This window comes from Notamacropus eugenii, chromosome 7, assembly GCF_028372415.1.
Source record: "Notamacropus eugenii isolate mMacEug1 chromosome 7, mMacEug1.pri_v2, whole genome shotgun sequence".
NCBI lineage: Eukaryota > Metazoa > Chordata > Mammalia > Diprotodontia > Macropodidae > Notamacropus > Notamacropus eugenii.
Genome location: NC_092878.1, coordinates 16,904,976 through 16,917,811, shown reverse-complemented (window position 1 = coordinate 16,917,811; position 12,836 = coordinate 16,904,976). Strand labels below are relative to the sequence as shown.

Sequence of the window (12,836 nt, the reverse complement as noted above, 5' to 3'; positions counted from 1 at the left end):
GTGCTAGGAGACAGGATTTAAACTGAATATGGCAATAACTTTGTAGTCTTATATGATCAGAGATTAGAAAGTTATTCTGGCTATGAAATGGTGAGATGAGATTGAACTTCCATATCATTGCACATAGTAGGCCCTTGACTAGTGTTTATTGAATTGACTTGAATTCTGGGATATCATTATCATATCAAGTAATTTAAATTTTCTCTTTGTCCTCTTCCTATAGGCAATTTCAGAGGGTGCCCTGCTGACTGAATCTATGGACAGAGTGAATCACACTGAAGTGTCTGACTTTGTGTTCTTAGGACTCACTAATTCTTGGAAAATTCAGCTTCTACTCTTTGTGTTTTCCTCTGTTTTCTACTTGGCAAGTGTGCTCGGAAATTCCCTCATTGTGTTCACAGTGACTTCTGACCCTCACTTACACTCTCCCATGTACTCCCTGCTGGCCAACCTTTCTTTTAGCGACTTGGGGACTTCTTCTGTCATTTCTCCTAAGATGATATGTGACCTTTTCAGAAAGCACAAGGTCATTTCATTCTCTGGCTGCATCACTCAGATGTTCTTTATTCACTTTATTAGTGGAGTGGAGATGATGCCGCTTTTAGCCATGGCCTTTGATAGATATGTAGCCATATGTAAGCCTCTCCATTAACTGATTATTATGTGTCCAAGAATGTGCACTTTACTTCTGGCTGCTGCTTGGATCTTTGGCCTCATCCACTCAGTGGTCCAAATGCCTTTTGAAATCAACTCCCCCTTCTGCAGTGCCAATGAATTGAACAGTTATTATTGTGATCTCCCTTGGTTCATCAAGCTTGCCTGCACAGACACATACAGACTTCAGTTCATGATCATTACCAACAGCTGCTTGACATCCTTAGGTGTCTTTCTCATTTTGCTCATATCCTACATTTTCATCCTATTTCCTGTTCATAAGCCTTCACCAAGTGGTTCTTCTAAGGTTCTCTCCACTCTTTCATCTCATATTATTGTGGTGATTTTGATTTTTGGTCCAATTATCTTTTTCTGTGCACAGCCATTTAACACATCTTTGACGCAATTTTGGCTCCCTTTCTGAATCCAGTCATCTATGCACTATACACAAAGAGAAAAAGATGGTAATGAGAAGAGTGTGTAGTCAGCTTATGAGTTTCAGGAAAATCTCTTAAATGACTTGATGAGAAAATAAGAACTTCTAACTTCCATCATAAGAAAGTCTGGAAACAGAAGTTGTAAGGGGAAAGAATGTGTTTGATTTTGAGAAGATTGATTTTGAATTTCTAAGGGAATCCAAATGGAAATTTCAGGTATGGATTTGGAAACAGGAGAGAGCTTTGAATGTTGTCTACATGAAAACATAATTCTAACAATAAATATGCATGAAATCATTGGAGAATATAGATGGGGCAGATAAGAAATCCAAGGACAGAAATTTGAGGGGATTTACTATAATTATGCAATGGAAGGTAGCTAAAGAAAGCTAGTAAAAGAAACAGAGACATAAAGGCGTGACTAGATTGAGAAGTTTTCTATGCCAGAAAACTCTAGCATGAAGAGAATTTCTATTAAGGTCTTTCTGTGGGCAATTAAAAAATGAGAAAATAATTACAGGTTCTTGTTAACTCATCACCAATTGTAGTGCAGAATCCTTTCTTGTGGATTCTTGGTGCATTAACTGTAGGAAAAAAATTATTTGTGCAATTAAAAAGCACAACTCCTTGTTCATTTTGGTTCTTTTGAGGCAACTTGTCAATCCCTTTTTGATTAAAGTTTCACTACCATGAATATTGTGTACGCAATCTTTTTTCTTTGTTTTTAAAATTAATTTATTTGTTTTCAGTTTTCTACAATCACTTCCAAAAGCCTTAGATTTTCTTCCTCTCCTTCGTATGCAATCTTTTTAAACAACTTAGCTTTGAAATCCCTGACAAAGTCCTGAAGAAAATTTTTTGTTTTCTTAATATATGTATTTAATATATACCTAATGAATAACACCATATTTGTTAGTCTCTTAGATGAGCCTCTTTTTAAATTTTTTGAAAAGGACTTTTTCTTTATGTGAAAGAAATCTGACTTTTAAGTGGTATCAAGAACTGTGCTCTGTGTTAACCTGTTTGCCATTTAGCCCTTCTTGTGACTGCTTCTTTTAACCTTTTACACAAACATTTGCTCTGTACCTCCATTAACCTTCTGTAAAAATAATATCTGGACCTTTTTTTGATCTTTGAATTTTTAATCTCCACTTTTCAAGCTAAAGCTTGAATTTGTATATAGTTCTTAATCCAGAATAAAATATTTTCATGAAGGATTCTTTTAGTTTTCCATCACTAAACAAAATGGTTTAGAAAATTTAATTCACCTCAATTAATTTTAAATGTTTTTCACATGTTATGCCCTCTAATATACACTAGGCCTATAAATAAAAAAGAAAGAAGTTTATATCATCTAGAAATGTACATTCCACTCAGGGCAGTGTGGATCCAGCATATGTACAAGTAAGTAAGGAAACAAGCATAAAATATACAAAGAAATAGGTGGAGAGAGTGCTAGTAGGTGAAGGAATCAGGGCACAGAATGAGTATGAGCTGGAAATTGAGCTATGTGTTTTAAACAGAACTATGATTTTTTTTCCTCCCTGAAATCAAGACTGGTCAAACCACTAAATGGAGCTCTTAAATCTTTCAAAGTTGTTTGTTTTTGAATCAGATATACCTGGTCAATTTGGGACTTTATTTTCCTTGACTAAATTTTTGTTACAAGGATTTTCTTTCTTTTTTTCCTTTGAGGTGGAGGGCAGAGGTGAGAAGGGGACAAAATAGTTTTTCTTTACTGAAAACATTTCCTGTGTTAGGTTTATTCCTTCTCATACTTGGTGTGTGGAACTGTTTGGTCTCCAGAAGTAGGGTTGATCACTAATCTCTTGTTCTTTCCTTATTGCTCATCATTTCTTATTTGCTACAACCTGGCATTGTGTTCTTTTCCTTCAATTTTCAAAAGGTTCTGTTACTTTATTCACCGTTTTTCATCAGTTCACTCACTTAAGTACTTGCTGGTTTTGCACTTTTATCAGGACTTTGGTGTATATAGAGAAAGATAATACTTTGTCACACCCTCAATCTAGTGAAATGTGGAGCCAGGAAATGTCAAATAAGAGTCTAAATAAGAACAATCCTAGTACCTCCCCAAAGCAGTGTAAATCACTCAATGCTAAGGGAGCAGAATGGACCATGTCATGAAAGCTATGAGTTTAGGGGAAGGAGAGATCATATGGTTTGGACTGGTCAGGGAAGTCCTCATGGAGAAAGTGGCAAGTAAGTTGAATCTTGTAGTCTGGGTCCAATGTGGACACACAGACGTAGGGTATCAGATAGAATATTTCACAGCGGAGAAAATAGTGAGAAGAAAAGCTAGGAGCTGGAAAAATGTGGGAAAACAATTTTGGGAAATGGGAAAATAGTCCTGGATGCTTGGAAAATAGTATCGTATAGGAAAATTGTAGGACGTAAAACTCAAAAGATAAGTTCAAATGAAAGTGGGGTCTGTGTTGAATGCCATCCTAAGGAATTAGAACTTTATTTGACAATTCATCTGCTCAAATGAGATCATGTACATACAATTCTTAACAAATCTTAAAGCACTATGGAAAAGTTTATTATTATTATTAAATAAAGGGGAGCTTTTGAAAATTATTGAGAAGAGCTATGCTTTAGGAAGATCAATATTATATCAGAGTGGATTAATGGAGGGTGGGAAGCAGAAACTAGACATAGGAATGTGCTATGTTGTAATAGCCTAGGTGACAGCCAGTGATGATTTGAATTAGTTTGGTAGTTGTGGGACTAGAGAGAAGAAGAGATGTGGAGTTAATATCCACAGACTTGCAATTGTTTTGATCTTGAGTACACAGGAGATAGGAGAATGAAGGATCATTCAATTTACATGACAGGGAAAATATTATAAGAAACAGGGAAGTTCTGAATGAGAATCAACTTTTAGGGAAAAGTTGCTGATTTAGTCCAGCACATAAGGGAAGCAGCAGAAAACCACATAGGATGGTTTTTGAGGTTTGGGAGCAGCAGAGCGAATAGTCAAGAAGGATATGGTGATGAACAATTGTAGAGTCCTAGGTAGAACACAAAGGTGATAGCCAAATGTTGAGTTCAAGATCTTTAGGGGGACAAATAAAGTGAAAAATCTTTCAGAGAACCCAACTCTGGCTTCTCCTTTCCTCATGACTTTTTAGCCTAGATGAAACTTTAATTCATATATATTGACTAATGTTCAAATTGATTGAAACTGGTTATGTGACTTGACCCACAGAGGAGTTTTAGTTAATGAGTCTATTTCATCTTGGAATGATATTTCTAGTGGATTGGCCCAGGAATCTCCCCTTACCCCTGTTCCATTCACCATTTCAATTACTGATTTGACTAAAGGCTTATATGACATACCTGTCAATTTTAAAGATAAATGCAATCTGGAAGGGACATATTTGATACCATAGTCTTGGTGCAAAAAGTGATTTGTCCTGCTAGAATGATGGGATTAATTTGATCAGATGAAATTTAATAGTAGTAAATGTAAAATCTTAGATATCAATTAAACAATAGGGATAGAGGGGACCTTCATAGAAAATAGTCTGTGTGACACAGATTTTGAACTTTAGTGGACAATAAGGTCAAAATTAGTCAACATAAAGGAGCCAAACAAAGAAATGCTCTCCTAGGCTTTCTTACTGTACATAGAATGACCAAAGTGAGAGAGATGAAAGTTCTAGTGTACTCTTCACAGAACAAATTGAATTTACAGTAGCTGGTCATTTCCATTCAATTCAGAAGATACATTTCTACTTTTCTAGTTTCTCATCCAGAAATCACTAGTGTGGGTAATCTTAGGCAGAGATTTACCCAGTGCAGGAGTCTAATCAAACAGTAAAAGGAATTCTAAGTTTGGGTTATTGTGTACATTCCTACTCATTGTACTTGCTTAGAGGGATCTGGGAAGTGTTGACTCTCCCTTTTGTCAGACAGTGATATAGAAATTGATGGGAACTTTTGATGAGGATTTGGGCGACCCAAGTCAATATCCCAAGACCCGCATTGTAATATAACTCACCCTGTCATTATAATATTCATTTTCTCATTAATTGTTAACTGATCAGTGTTGATTGCTCCCCTGAGAAACACCTACTTTTTAAAAGTCATATAAACTGTGTGTCCCTCGAAATTAGGCAGCTTTGATCTAAGAGAGAGTTGGCTAAACGACCCTCTTTTTATTAAAATGTTGGCTTTATTAATATAATGATTAAATTACCCAGTAATTATGCCTCTTGAACCTTTTAAAATGGCACCATATATATGTGTATGTGTGTGTATGTGTTATGTGTGTGTATTATGCCATTGAGTATGCTTGGAGCTGCCTTTCCTGTGTCCCTTTGACCACAAGGGTGTTTTATGGCCTCCTTCTGGCTAACAAATGACCTAGGACTAGGAAGAATTTGGTGTTTTGCTGTGATGTGACCAGCCGTGAGTGATCCCTTATCATTTCCCCTCCATGGCAAGGAGAGAGGGTTGGGGTTACAGAATCAGTTAATAAAAAACACAGATTTAGGCTTGTAAATCTTTTCCTAATCAGAAGGCCTTCATAATAGTCCTCTCTAGAGGCAAGAGGGTTCAAACTAGGAGGGTGAATAGAAAAAAAGCTGAGATATGAGAAATGTTGAGGAAGTAGAAGAGATAGTCTGGCACCCAATTGGATATGTGGCATGAAGACAGATGAGGAGCTGAAGATGATACTGAGATTGTGAAGCTAGATAACTGGGGGACGGTGATTTCCTCAGCAGACACAGGGAAACTTGGAGGAGGGGTGAGTTTTTGGGGAAAGATAATGGAATAAAATCTGTGATATAGTTCAAAGCTCATCCAGGTATTTTTTTTTTACTCTGTGCTTTTAACTCTATCACAACCAAAAGAAAAAGGGTCAAATTAAGCTTTGTCCTCACTGATTGCTACATTGGAATATAAACCCCACTTTCCCAGAATGCTTGCTTCAGCCAGGGTATGGGAACAGGGGATGGGAACAGGGTAAGCATGTTTTGTGGGGAGATATTTGTTCACTGGCACCTCTGAACTCCAGTGGGGTGTTTGATTTTTGGTACAGCACGTGGAGGGGGCTGAGAGGAGGCTTGTTAGAGGATAATCATAGATGTAGTCTTTATGTTGGAGAAAAGCTCCATTACTGGTTGTAGTGGAGAGGTGGGATGAGACCCATTTTCCTATGTACTTCCTTGCCCACTCCTTGGGGTGAGGTCATGGTCTCAACTTTTGGAGAACACCGTTCAAGGAAATTCCAACTCCGTCTTTTACTTAGAACCATTCTTACTTCCTATCATACAGGGCCTTTTATCTACAAACATTCTCCTCTCAAAAGCCAAGGTACTCCACTCTACATGGAGAGAGCTGTTGGGAGACATGACAATTCAGCTCAGTGAGAAATTCGATGGAAGTAGATAGTGATTGACCTGAAGGGTCAGCTTACCTTTACAGAACTACCTATGGTGAGGTGGGGAGTGAAAAGCAATGAAGCTGGGTCACTGGAAAGACCTGGAGTTGTCTGTGTACATTGTGGGGATTAGTATTATTCATTCTCTACAGAGTGAGTCAGCTGATTTGGTTCCTGTTGGTTTCCTTTTCTTTTCTCTTTGCAAAGGCAACTACTTTTATGGTCACTGTCAGTGTGTCTCACCATCACTTACTTTTATTATTAAGATTTTGATATAATTTTTAGCTAAGCTTTTCTTAACCTACTTTTCCAAATATGTTCATTTCCGTTCCTGTTCTCACGGAATCAACTTTTATATCAAAGAATAAAAGAGAAGAAAAAGACACAGTTCAGCAAAACGAAGCAAAATATTGGAAAAGTCTGACCTTTTCTTCAGAGGTTCTCACCCATAGTTTCCCACCTCTGCAAAGAAATGGGGGAGATTCTTTCTTTCTTTCTTTCTTTTAAATTAATTAATTTATTTGACTTTTAACATTCATTTTCACAAAATTTTGGGTTCCAAATTTTCTCCCCATTTGTCCCCTCCCCCCACCCCAGAACACTGAGCATTCTAATTGCCCCTATCATCAATCTGCCCTCTCTTCTATCATCCCTCCCTTCCTTTGTCCCCATCTTCTCTTTTGTCCTGTAGGGCCAGATAACTTTCTATACCCCATTGCCTGTATTTCTTATTTCCTAGTTGTATGCAAGAACAATACTCAACAGTTGTTCCTAAAACTTTGAGTTCCAACTTCTCTTCATCCCTCCCTCCCCACCCATTCCCTTTGGAAGGCAAGCAATTCAATATAGGCCACATCTGTGTAGTTTTGCAAATGACTTCCATAATAGTCGTGTTGTGTAAGACTAACTATATTTCCCTCCATCCTATCTTGCCCCCATTGCTTCTATTCTCTCTTTGGATCCTGTCCCTCCCCAAGTGTTGACTTCAAATTGTTCCCTCCTCCCATTGCCCTGCCTTGCATCATTCCCCCTAACCCTGCTTAACCCTTTCTCCCCCACTTTCCTGTATTGTAAGATAGGTTTTCATATCAAAATGAGTGTGCATTTTATTCCTTCCTTTAGTCGAATGTGATGAGTAAACTTCATGTTTTTCTCTCACCTCCCCTCTTTTTCCCTCCACTAAAAAGTCTTATGCTTGCCTGTTTTATGAGAGATAATTTGCCCCATTCCATTTCTCCCTTTCTCCTCCCAATATATTTTTCTCTCACCTCTTAATTTCATTTTCTTTAAAGATATGATCCCATCCTATTCAATTCACTCTGCGCTCTCTGTCTCTCTCTCTCTGTGTGTATGTGTGTTTGTGTGTCTAATCCCACCCACTACCCAGATACTGAAAAGTTTCAAGAATTACAAACATTGTCTTTCCATGTAGGAATGTAAAGAGTTTAGTAAAGTCCCTTATGACTTCTCTTTGCTGTTTACCTTTTCATGCTTCTCTTCATTCTTGTGTTTGAAAGTCAAATTTTCTTTTCAGCTCTGGTCTTTCCATCAAGAATGCTCGAAAGTGCTCAATTTCATTGAAAGACCATTTTTTCCCCTGAAGTATTTTACTCAGTTTTCCTGGGTAGGTGATCCTTGGTTTTAGTCCTAGTTCCTTTGACTTCTGGAATATCCTATTCCACGCCCTTTGATCCCTTAATGTAGAAGCTGCTAGATCTTGTGTTATCCTGATTGTATTCCCACAATACTTGAATTGTTTCTTTCTAGCTGCTTGCAATATTTCCTCCTTGACCTGGGAACTCTGGAATTTGGCCACAATGTTCTTAGGAGTTTCTCTTTTTTGGGTCTCTTTCAGGCGGTGATCTGTGGATTCCTTGAATACTTATTTTGCCCTCTGATTTTAGAATATCAGGACAGTTTTCCTTGATAATTTCATGAAAGATGATGTTGAGGCTCTTTTTTTGATCATGGCTTTCAGGTAAGCCCATAATTTTTAAATTGTCTCTCCTGGACCTATTTTCTAGGTCAGTTGTTTTTCCAATGAGATATTTCACATTATCTTCTATTTTTTCCTTCTTTTGGTTTTGTTTTGTGATTTCGTGGTTTCTCATAAAGTCATTAGCCTCAATCTGTTCCATTCTAATTTTGAGAGAACTATTTTCTTCAGTGAGCTTTTGAACCTCCTTTTCCATTTGGTTAATTCAGCTTTTGAAAGCATTCTTCTCCTCATTGGCTTTTTGAACCTCTTTTGCCAATTGAGTTAGCCTATTTTTCAAGGTGTTATTTTCTTCAGCATTTTTTTGGGTCTTCTTTAGCAAGCTGTTGACCTGCTTTTGATGCTTTTCTTGCATCTCTCTCATTTCTCTTCCCAGTTTTTCCTCCACCTCTCTAACTTGATTTTCAAATCCTTTTTGAGCTCTTCCATGTCCTGAGCCCATGGAATATTTCTTTTGGATGTTTGGGATACAGAAGCCTTGATTTCTGTGTCTTTCCCTGATGGTAAGCCTTGTTCTTCCTTATCAGAAAGGAAGGGAGGAGATATCTGTTCACCAAGAAAGTAACCTTCTATGGTCTTTTTTTCCCTTTTCTGGGCATTTTCCCAGCCAGTTACTTGACTTCTGAGTGTCCTCTCCACACCCACCTCACCTCCAGATCTGCCCAGCTAGTGCTTGGGGTCTGAGATTCAAATGCTGCTTCTCAGCCTCAGGGCTTTTGGTGGGGCAGGGCTGCCATTCAGTGTGAGATTAAGTTTAGGTGCTCAGGTGGGGGCAGGGCCATCTCACAGGGCTCAGATCCCTCAGGGGGTTTATGCAGAGACCTTCAACAATGGATCCCAGCTCCTGCCTGCTTGGGGAGCCCCTGTCTGCCGCTGCCCCCGCTGCTTCCTCCCGAGGGTGCCCGAGCCACGGGGACACCCCACTCCCCTGTCGACCACCCAAAAAGACTCTCTCACCAACCCTTGTCACCTGTGGGTGGAGGGACCTGCATGACTGCTGGAGATTCTGACCCTGAAGCCGGCTCATATTCGCTCCTCTCAGTGCCACGCCAAGGCATTGCTGGGCTCCGCTCCGGGTCTGGTGTGCGAGGGACCCTTTGGGTCAGTTTTTCAGGGCTCTCTGGAACAGAAATCTCCTCCACTCCATTGTTCTGTGGCTTCTGCTGCTCCAGAATTTGTTGGGAGTTCTTCTTTACAGATATTTTATGGGCTATGGGTTCGGAGCTAGCATATGTGTATCTTTCTACTCTGCCATCTTGGCTCCTCCCTCGAGATTCTTTCTTTTATCTCTCCTTTTGGGATCAAACTTAATCACTGGAGTGTACAATATAGAATAAGTAAGAGATGGAATATTTTTGCTTAATAACCAAGCTAAATAATAATGATTCGAACAAAAAGTAAATAAAATCCAGTAATATCGAGGTGAGTGCATTGGTCCAAATGCTAAATTCTCTATTAATTCTGTTCTCGATAATGTGAACCAATTGCTTCAAAGTTTTCTTGTTCTATGCAATCATAGTAGGAGTGATGTTTGCAGATCCTTCATGTCAGTTGCCAAATCTTGTCATTTTTACCTCCACAATATATTCTCTCTCTATTCCCTTGTTTACATTCACTCAGCCACAACCAGAGTTTAGGTCCTCATGGTCTCTTATCCAGACTACTTACTGCATTGTTCTAGTTGTTTTCTCTCTCTCAAGACTCTCCTCATACTAATCTACCCTTCACTTATCTGCTAAAGTGATTTTCCTAAAACATAAATCTGATCCTGTCCCTTCCCTGTTCAATGAATTCAATGACTACCTATCATTTCCAGCTCTTAATAACCTAGTCCCTTCATACCTTTCCAATTTTCTTACACTTTATACATCTCCCTTTATTCTATGATAGAGCTACACCAGACAATTTGCAGTCCTCTTGACCTTAACTCCAATTCCTAACTTTCCTGGCTTTCTTGAAGTCTCAGTTAAATGCCCACCTTCTGTAAGAGGTCTTCCCTGTCTTCCCAGTCTTTGCCTTGCAGATTACCTTATGTCTACTCTGAATAAACTGCATGTACCTAGTTTACCTGTTGAAGCACCTAAATGACACAAGTGGACAGAGCACAAGGCCTGGAGTCAGGAAGAATAGAGTTCAAATCTAGCCTCAGGTACTTGCCAACTATTCCCCTTGGCAAGTCATTCAGTTCTGCTTGCCTCAGTTTCCTCATCTGTAAAATGAACTGGAGCAAACCACTCCAGTAGCTCTACCAAGTAAACCCCAAACTGGGTGATGAGAGTCAGACATGACTGAAAGACTGAACAATAATAATTTGTTTGTCTGTCCCATTAGAGTGTGAGCTCCTCAAGAGTAGATGCCATTTTCTCTTTCTTTGTCTCCGCAGTGTTTAGCACAATGCCTGGCATGTAGTAAGTGTTTAATAAATGTTTGTTGACTGACTTACTCTGTGTTAGGTCCTGTGATAATTCTTACTTTTTGTACCACTACATTAGTTTTGCAATCATATACTGAAGTCATTTATAATTATAAGCAGAACTCGTTATTAATTTAGTTAGATTTTTCCTCTCTTTTAATGGATTTATCAATCATGCAATAGGCCCTTTATACAATCGAGCTTTTCCTTTAAAATTGTTTTTATTCTGAATTAAAAGAAAGAAGATCAGTGTTTTAATATACAAAGTATAATAGAAAAAAAGGATCCCATGTGCATCTGTGAATCTACACCATGAATAGTTTCTTTCTCCTTCAAGTATAAGACAAATTCAAGTTGCTTCTTCACTTGACTGGTCAGAACAAACTTACGCAATTTGAGGATACAATTCCCTTAGCCATGTGGTCTCTGGCTGACAATACCAGACCTCTGCACATCTCACTTGTTTGAGGTCATTAGGTGTGGCTAATTAGTTATTTTTCCTTTGATGGCAGCATTTTAAAAACCTCTTTGCTTTGTAGGCAATTACTTCACACAAGACTGAAGGAGCTCAGCTGGTAGGGTTCCTTGGACTCCCTGTTGATGATAGTAGCCGGGAATAGGTAGGTGGAATGATAGATATGAAGCTGGCAGCACAGAAGATTCAAGTAAGTCTTTAGATTTCAGTGAGTGATAGCTGGTTCTCGTGACAGAATCAGGATATACACAAGTGAGGAGTGTTGGCTTTTGGGCATGTAGAATGCAATAAGGCTGCCATGTGACATTTATAAATTAAGCTTACAACGCTTTTAAAATTTGAACCTTAAAAGGATTTTGATAGATACTACATATGCTATTATCTTCATTTTATGGAGAAGAAAAATTAGATAGATCGAATGACTTAATCTGGTGTTGTTTATTAGACTAGTGACAGAGACCAAATTGGAATCCAAATCTTCTTCCCTCTGTGTCCAGTATGTCATATACTATATCTCATTCCCTCTCACCATGATACAATATAAGTAATGAGGATCTGAGCATCACAGTCAAATCACTAAGCTTCTAAACTATGAAGCACAACATATATTTTAGGAATTGACTTTTTGGAACGCAGAACCAAAATGTGAAGAGGAAATTTTTAGAAGTACTTTGAGAATCAGCACTGTGGACTGAGTCAAACACAGGAGTAAGTTCCAAAATTTAATTTTAAAATAATTTTTTACTGACTATCTAGTTAGTTAGTCTGTAAACATGTAGGCATACACCAACCTCTGCTTTTAAGGAGCACAAAATGTAAGGAGAGAAACTGCATGCAAACGGCTTCATTGGCAACTATATTTCAACAAGTTATATACAAGATAAAGAAGGATAATCAATAGAGAGAAAGCTTTAAAATTAAGGAGGTGTGGGAAAAGCTTTCTGTAGAAGGTAGGAGTATACCTGGGACTTTAAGAAAGTGATATAGCGAAGAAATGAGGAGGTTGAGACTAAAAGCAGACTATGCAGTCCCAGCCCTGTGGTTCTTTTTGTAAATCAAGTTTCCTCTTTGTAGAGGCATAAACAGAGTATTGCCTGAACTGGCTGTATATATTGAATATCTCTCCAATTAATTATTTTTATCAATTTAAAATTGTTTTATAGTTTTATAGGTTTTAAAGTGTTTTGATAAGTTAATTCCCAAGTATTTGACATATTTTGTTTTTATCATAAGTGATATTTATGTTTCAATCACTTCTATCAATTGTTTTTGGTGTCGATCTGTAGAAATACAGATGATATTTGTGGATTTATGTTGTATCTTACATTTATTACTTCAATTAATCTTTTTGTTGTTTCTTCACAATAACTGCAATAAAGACAATTTAATGATTTTACCTCTGCTTATTACTTTAATTTTGTCTTTTCAGTTTATTGCTTTAGTGAATATTT

At 38.0% G+C, this 12,836-nt stretch overlaps 1 pseudogene; it reads left to right on the top strand.

Moving 5' to 3' along the window:
- The first annotated feature begins 256 nt into the window (after positions 1-256).
- LOC140514860 (olfactory receptor 4F3/4F16/4F29-like) lies at positions 257-1,169 on the top strand (annotated as a pseudogene).
- The last annotated feature ends 11,667 nt before the right edge of the window (positions 1,170-12,836 follow it).